The sequence below is a fragment of the Parus major genome, chromosome 2, assembly GCF_001522545.3.
Source record: "Parus major isolate Abel chromosome 2, Parus_major1.1, whole genome shotgun sequence".
Classification (NCBI taxonomy): domain Eukaryota; kingdom Metazoa; phylum Chordata; class Aves; order Passeriformes; family Paridae; genus Parus; species Parus major.
In genome coordinates, this window is record NC_031769.1 from 66,626,594 (window position 1) to 66,633,650 (window position 7,057).

The 7,057-nt window shown below is 40.1% G+C and overlaps 1 long non-coding RNA gene across 2 annotated transcripts; it reads right to left on the minus strand.

Annotated features, from left to right (window-relative positions):
* Positions 1-2,710: 2,710 nt before the first annotated feature.
* Positions 2,711-7,051, minus strand: LOC107214921. 2 transcript variants are annotated; one of them, XR_001525054.3, is made up of 3 exons: positions 6,906-7,051; positions 6,299-6,355; positions 2,711-4,918 (listed from the first exon to the last, which is right to left on the minus strand). It is a non-coding gene; the product is annotated as an uncharacterized LOC107214921 (long non-coding RNA). The 2 variants fall into 2 exon arrangements; XR_004495990.1 differs by having other exon boundaries at positions 2,711-6,355.
* Between the last annotated feature and the right edge of the window lie 6 nt (positions 7,052-7,057).

Sequence of the window (7,057 nt, forward strand, 5' to 3'; positions counted from 1 at the left end):
AGGAGAGGAGAGGAGAGGAGAGGAGAGGAGAGGAGAGGAGAGGGCCAGGTAACACAAAAATAGATGGGTTTATATATGTCAACATCATGTAGCTACACAACCTGGTTTAACTGAGACTTTGCTCCTTCTCAACCTCTCCATGTGTAACATCCAGTTTGGGTGTGCATTGAAGGATAGAAGAAGAGGCCAAAGTATTTCTGTTGTACCTTGAAGCTAGATCCCTCCCCATGTCTGAGCCCAGCATGAACTCAGGGGAAAAACCATTTGGATGCTAGGTGAGTCTGAGCTTGCATACAAAATATAGGAGCAAGAAGGGAAAGAAGAACTCCCCATCAAGAATCCTTCTTAACCAGGTGTAAAGGGGAGAAAAAATCAAAGGCAAGTATTTGATGTGCAAATAAGGTTCTTGATAATAGGTTCCATTTTTATTAGTATTTCAGTTAGGTCCTGCAAGATTGGAAAATTTGGTGATTCATACATTTTAGAAAATTACTCTTTGAGTTGCCACACTTATGTTTGTTAGGTTACTTTTGGTAGCATATACAGAATATATAACAGTTAATCTGCAAGCAAGGTGTAATTTATCTGTCTGAGGACTGCACTCTGAGTCACTGAGTTCCCTCAGGGTGTCCTGATTCCTTTCCTTCAGTAATCCTTAAAAAATGTCCTGGGTGCTGCTTAGTTTTTGCTTTCCCTTTAGAAAACTGAGTTATACAGTGAAAGCGACAAGAGACAATGTGATTCCCATTATAGGTGAAAATGCACCCATCTTGCTCCTGAAATAAGTATTACTATTTCAGCCTCCGTATTTCTGTTAGGAAACTGCCAGCAGCCTTAGAGGAGGATGCAGAAAATATATACATATATTTGCACTAAGTGGTTTTTCAACATCAGATGTTCTGCTACCATGTTATGACCAAGGGAATGTAAAATGAATGTTGTTAGAGACTTTGGTCTTTTGAAGCAGAAATCCAGCTCAAAGCCTGTTTAATTTAATTTAATTTAATTGTTCATTTAATTTCATTTATTTAATTCTAGTATTTGAAGTCTGTTTAAAATAAAAAAGCCATTGGACTGACTTAATTCCTACTTGATTTCCCTGCATTCCATTGAGGCATTCAAACAAGCTGTTTAGCTGTGCCTAAAAATTATGTACACTGTAGAACTTTTCTTGTGTAAGCACTCATTAGTTTTTTGCATTGTTTTAATGTATACACACAGACAAAAAGCCCTACATTTAAACATCATGAAGAATGCAAAATTAGGCACTTGAAAGTCAGAAATGACACAAAGTAAAATAGCTTGTGTAAGTCTAATTTGGCTTCTCTGTGTGTTCACTTAATATCTGTGTGTTATACACATATATATGAAGTGTATAATACCTGTGTATATACAGTGAGAAAAGCCTTTAATTATATGACTACTTTTTTGTCCACAGAGTGTTTTCTTTATTGAGTGAACAGGATAGACCTGATTTACATGTGGGTCACCTTACCGGGAAGGCAGCTGTTCCCTGTATGGTACTGCCTCGTTAATTGTAGAGGCAGGTGAATCACAAGTGAGGTGGGAGACTGGATGAAGAGTCACTGCTTCTCCAGAAAATTAAATTCATAATTTAGAAACTCAACTGGCTGTCTGCTGACAGGTACAGAGGTATCTGAGAGAGCTCCTGAACTCCCCTCAATGAAAATTATCAGGACAAGGTTATGCAATTCAAGCTGCTGTTCTGAGTGAACCTCACTGATTTACAGTACTGTAAAGCAGGAGCTCCATGTAGGAGCAGCCCTGAAAGCAGGTTGGAAGGGGAACTAATTTCTACCTAGGAAATGGTCAGAGCACCTAGTGGAAGTAAATTCTTCTGGTGGTACCAATGAGAACATCTTGGTCCAGTTTGTGAATCTCATGTTGTACAGTCATTAAGAGTCCATTATAATCAGTACCATTGTCTTCATTAGTCAAATTCATAAACTTATTTTAAAATAATGGTAGTATAACAAAGTTTACTTTTCTTAAATTCAGGTTAACTGTCTCTAATTGTGTTACCTGTTTTAATTCTTTATTAATCCAGTGCTGCACCATCTGCTCTATCACTTTGCCCAGGTGTTCTCTCATCTCTTTGCTCAGGCTTCTCTCTCTTCCTCAGAGCACTGTATGATGCTAATCCAGTTGCATTTGTCTAATTTTGTGAGTGCATGCCTTGAGACTCAGGAATTTGATTTTCAAAAACACTGCACAATCCCAGTTGCCAGCAGGATGTGGGCTTCAAAAATGCAAAATGCTGCACCATACTCTAGAATGTTAAACTGCTGTGAGCTGCAAGTACTCAAAACACCAAGGTTTTTACCTTAACCTATCTGCCTCTGAGATCACCAATATGAAAAGAAGGTAATAAACCTTCCCCTTACAGAGACACCATGAAAATAAATGCATTAGTATTTGTGGAACACTTGGATACTTCAAAGGGGAGAATTATAAGGAGTCCCATGTGGACATTAATCATTAGTTTTTGAGAGTAGGGTAGTACCTTAAATAAGTCATGGGCCTCCATACCAAACAAAGAAAAAATAAAATATTGAAATGCTTCTCACTAAGATGCAGATTCCCAAAGGTATTTTAAATGCTGAGAATCAAGACTCTTAGGTGAGCATCTATTTTTTTTTAATATATTTTTATTTTTAACTGAACAAAACAGGAGATCTACAAGAAAAAATGTACACAATTATGTAATTATAGGTTGTAGTATAATGCACAATTCATTGAAGTTTGCATCAGAATGCATGTGCACCAGATCTAGGGCACAAACTGACATTGCCCAAGCAATCTTAGTCACAGCATTTACCAATGTCAGATTGCTTGGCTTTGCAACACCTAGGATTTTTTCCAACTATTACTGTACAAATAATTTTCTCTGGTTTTAGGATAATATACAAAGTCATCCACATTCCTCAGTGTGCTCACATCTGTAGGAGACGGGATAGGAACCCTTTGCCTGCTTCATTCCTCCCCATATGGGGTACATATCTCTGCCAGCAGAGTAAATGACACAAATAATTGATTGTCGTCTTTTTTGAATCAGCATCAGCAGGGACAGAAGATTTTTCCGGTGAGTTTCACCAATGTTTGCTGACATCAGGACAATGGTGAAAGTCAGGTGTTGTTGGTTCAATCAGGATCATAAGAGAGCACACTGGAATAAGCACAGGCTTTTCTACCTATTTCCCAGGTGGCTTAGCCCCTTTTACAACTTTCAACTCATTCTTCTTTCTTTTGGTTCATCTTACCTAACATCCAGCTTTGACAGTTCTCACCTGACCCTCCTGAGCTGAAAAATCCCTTATAGCACTTTGATAAAGCACTGCACATCCAGATCCAACCCCATAGACAATTCTGCTTCAAGAGGAGGGGAGACTAGAGACCTCCTGATCCTTTTCAACTTGAATTTTCATATGATCCTATGAAGACACCATGCTTTTCTCCAGTATATAAATAGTCTTCATTCCAATAGGTAAGTTTATTAATCAAACTTTGTACCAAGTAGCTTTGGTTTATTACACTGTCATAATTTCACCTCTACAGTACAAGACTCCTTTAGACAAAAAAGGCAACGAAGCATGCATCCCATAAAACAATAAAATATAGCTATGGTTGTTGCTATGGAATGAAGCTGCTGCAAATTCCACATAAACCAGGAATTTATGCCAGGAGTTCTTCAAAGTACTGTGGCTGGCCTTCCAGGAATGTGAAAATATTAATGCCAAGGCTAAGAGAGCTTGATTTTTTTTTTCCTTCCTTTGTGTAATCATGATAATATTTCTCTGGGTTCTGGCTTGAAACCCTCTTGAGCTGCGGTGGGTGCCAATAGACAGGATGTTTGTTCTGCAACAGGGCAGTCAAACTGCTCCTGTCAGAGTAGGTCATAGTCACCTTCTCTGTTCCTCCACCCCAAACAGTTGATGACCCAGGTTATAATGGTGCACAATTTTTCTAATATAACTCCATGAAGCTGGATGAAATAAATCAAAATATATTGATTTGTTCTCTTCTTGAATACAACTTATTTTTTAAACTGTATCTTTTTGTATTTTTGTGAAGGATTACCCCAGATATCCTGCTTCTTCTCTCTGAGATCAAAGAGGCACTGCTGGAGAAACCTTGATCACAAAATGTAGCTCCTCATTAAGACTTGCTCAAGAGAAAGAATCTTGGTGATTAGCTTCAGCATTTGTTCATGTGTAGGGTCTACCACACATCTGGAATATTCCTTTGAAACGATTTTTATTTCCTCATTTAAACCAAAACCAGTTTTCACAGGAATATATAAAGGCATTTTTCTTATTTGAAAGTTGGTTTTTTTTCCATAGCATTTTGCTTCAGTAGTACTTACTTCATCAAAAATTTATTTCTTAGCTCCTAGAAATGTGTTTTCTTTCCTCTTTTGTCTGCAACCTTCTCCAACTCAAAAACAGTCTCTTGAGGATCACTATTTCCAGGGCAGAACTCCTACTACGTAAAAATACATAACCCTCAGGAATATGCTACCTTTGAAATTTTTTAGTTCCAAACAAAAACTCAGGATGTAGAAGCAGCCCAGAAAAGGTGCTTGGGATGAAAATGTTTGATCAGTTTGAGTAAGGGTTGTAACCTCTCATTACAGGCTTTTCATTGTGCTGTATGACTTCATTCTCTTCCTACAGATCTGCTACGCCACTTGCTTCTCTAAGGGCTCTTCTTTTCCCTCTCATTTCTCCCCAGTTTTCAATTCTTCGCTTTCTTCAGTCAAATTTCTCTTTTCTCAGAACTTCAGCGTGAGACCTCCATTCCTAAAGTTCTCTTCCCCTCAACATTTCAGTCTGTCAGTCCCAAGCCATGACAAAGTATTTCCTCTTGAGTGAGTGGCAGCTGTGAATTTCTAGAAGACCTGTCACAAACAATCATGTTGCAGAAGAAATTTATGTATGTTAGGAAGCAGGCAATTGGGCTAATGATGAGCTCACAAAAAGCAAGCACAGAGAGAGCAGATCTTTCCATGGGATGAGTGCAGAAGTGCTGCTTGGCAGGAATGGGTAAGGACAAGCACAAAAAAAAAAAAAAAAAGCCAATACCAGAAATAAAACTAAACTAGCAAGAACATCCTAAGTAATGAGAAATCACTTGGTAAGTACATCAATGGTAAGAGGAAGTCAAAAGTAAGTGGCTTACTCATCAGAGAGAGAAAGCTATCGACTGATGTCAGAGAGGGCCCAGACTGCCTCAGGCTTTCTTTGCACCAGTCTTGGCTAAAAGAGGTCACTTTTGATCAGGTGACTGGTGTAATACACATTAATGACTAGGGAATAAGGCTTCAGCCCAAGCTGGGATAGAACCAGTTACAAGAGAGTACTTCTGGCTGCACTTTATGTCGGGGTAGTGAAGGAAGTGTCTCAAGCAGCGCTGGAAACACTAGTATTTATCTCTGAGAATCCAGGGAAGATGGCCAAGAAATAAGCAAACTGATGACTGTCCTTAAAAGTGGCATTTGAAAAGAAATAAATAAGCCAGATTTTAGCCCCAGAAAACATCTAGTACAAAAAGACACACAATTTGTATACAGGTAGGAGGAAACAATAGGATAACCAACTATTAATATGAATTTGTCAGCTAGAAACTGGGACAATCTGGCCAAATTTCCCTTGGCAATGAGGAGCAGACCATGTTATGGAAGAGGGGAGAGTGTACTCCACTCATCTGTGCCTTGGTTAGGCTCTATGCACGTGCTTACGAGGAAGGTAGTTGAGTTTATTTGAAAAATTTGGGCAGGGCTACAGAAGTTTGGTAATAGCATTGTCAGTGGTTTACAAGCAGGAGGGTGGATTATAAATGCAGTTCCAAAGGGGGTGTTTTGTTAGCAGCCTTCCAAGCTGGCATTAACTGGGGAGCAACTGCAAACACATCAGAGGATGAAATAAGAATTCAAAATAATCCTAAGAAGTTGCTTGGAAAGCAAAGAATGTGACTGAAAAGCAATGAGAGGAATTGTTTTTGCAGGCACGGTTACCCCCTGCATGCACAGAGGCTGGGGCACAGCCTGCAGACACCGGCTGAGGAGAGACCAGAAAGCTGTAGGCAGTCAGTGGCCAAAGAGACCGCAGGGAAAGTGGATAAATTGCAGCTGGTCATCTTAAAACATGGCACAGGGATGTGATAGCAGCCATCAGGTGTAAAAGGACACTGCAACAGAGAAAGAGGAGACTTCCCTTGGCAGGGACCACCACATTCACATTTCAGTAAGGAATATTCAGAGAGAAGGATAAAGTGTCACCTGGAGAGGCTGTAGAGCCTCTGAAACTCCTCCTCAGAGCAGAACCCAGGGAAGCACCTAAAAAGGGACACAGAGCCACACTGAAGTGGTGTAGATGTGAAACCTTTCTGGTGTCCTCTCCAAGACAAAGAGCTAAAGGGAGGAAGGTCCAAGGCATTAATGGTGTACAATAATTTGCCAGCAGAGACCAAATCAAGTACATGAAATTCCATCAACAACTTGCTCTCCCATTTATATTTGGCAATGACACCCATCCTCTTCTAATGTACACAAGCATTTTCTGCTCACTAGGTGTGTTTATGTGTACAAGCGTATATTGATCTGTTTTCTCTCCTTCCCTTCTTACAAAGGAAAAAATAACCGCACAGTTCAGTAATGCATGGGCTGTGCTCCACGATGAAAATAGTCGGAGGCACTTACACGCTGAAGTAAATTTAGCTTAACATAAAAATAACCTTCACAAATTTGAAATGCCTGTTTTACAGTTAACGTCAGGTGCTAACAGGATATAATTTTCTTCAAAGTGTGTACTAATGTGACAGGCTGACTGAAGCGATGCAGGCACATCTCCTCGCCGCCCTCTAGGTCTCAGAAATGCCCCCTTCACCTTTCGGTCCTTCCCTCCGAGTCTCGTCCTTTCTTCAGCCACACAGGGTGCTCCTGCGGCTCGGCGATGCGGTGCGCTCCCGCCCAGCCCGCTGCAGCCACGCTGCGTTATCAGAGGCACGCATACGGTGTAAATAATTGATACGGAGCTAG